This window comes from Lupinus angustifolius, chromosome LG19 (genome assembly GCF_001865875.1).
Source record: "Lupinus angustifolius cultivar Tanjil chromosome LG19, LupAngTanjil_v1.0, whole genome shotgun sequence".
NCBI lineage: Eukaryota > Viridiplantae > Streptophyta > Magnoliopsida > Fabales > Fabaceae > Lupinus > Lupinus angustifolius.
The window spans coordinates 7521778-7522108 of NC_032027.1; the positions used below are offsets into that span (position 1 = coordinate 7521778).

Below are 331 nucleotides of genomic sequence, written 5' to 3' on the forward strand. Positions count from 1 at the left end.
TCATCCTCATTCTCGTCCTCATCCTATCCTCATCCTCATCCTAACCTCATTCTCATCCTCATCCTATCCTCTTTCTCAGCCTCATACTCATCCCGATCTTATCCTCATCCTCATCCACATCCTCATCCTCATTGTCGTCCTCCTCCTCCTATCCTCATCCTCATCCTAACCTCATTATTATCCTCACCCTATCCTCTTTCTCAGCCTCATACTCATCCCGATCTTATCCTCATCCTCATCCACATCCTCATCCTCATTGTCGTCCTCCTCCTCCTATCCTCATCCTCGTTCTGATGCTCTTGGTCATCCTCATCCTCATCCTCTCCTCATC

General features: G+C 48.0%; 1 protein-coding gene across 1 annotated transcript in view; it reads right to left on the reverse strand.

Moving 5' to 3' along the window:
- Window positions 1-331, reverse strand: part of LOC109333954 — a 14712-nt gene that overhangs the window by 12706 nt on the left and 1675 nt on the right. The gene's annotated exons all lie outside the window — the stretch shown is intronic.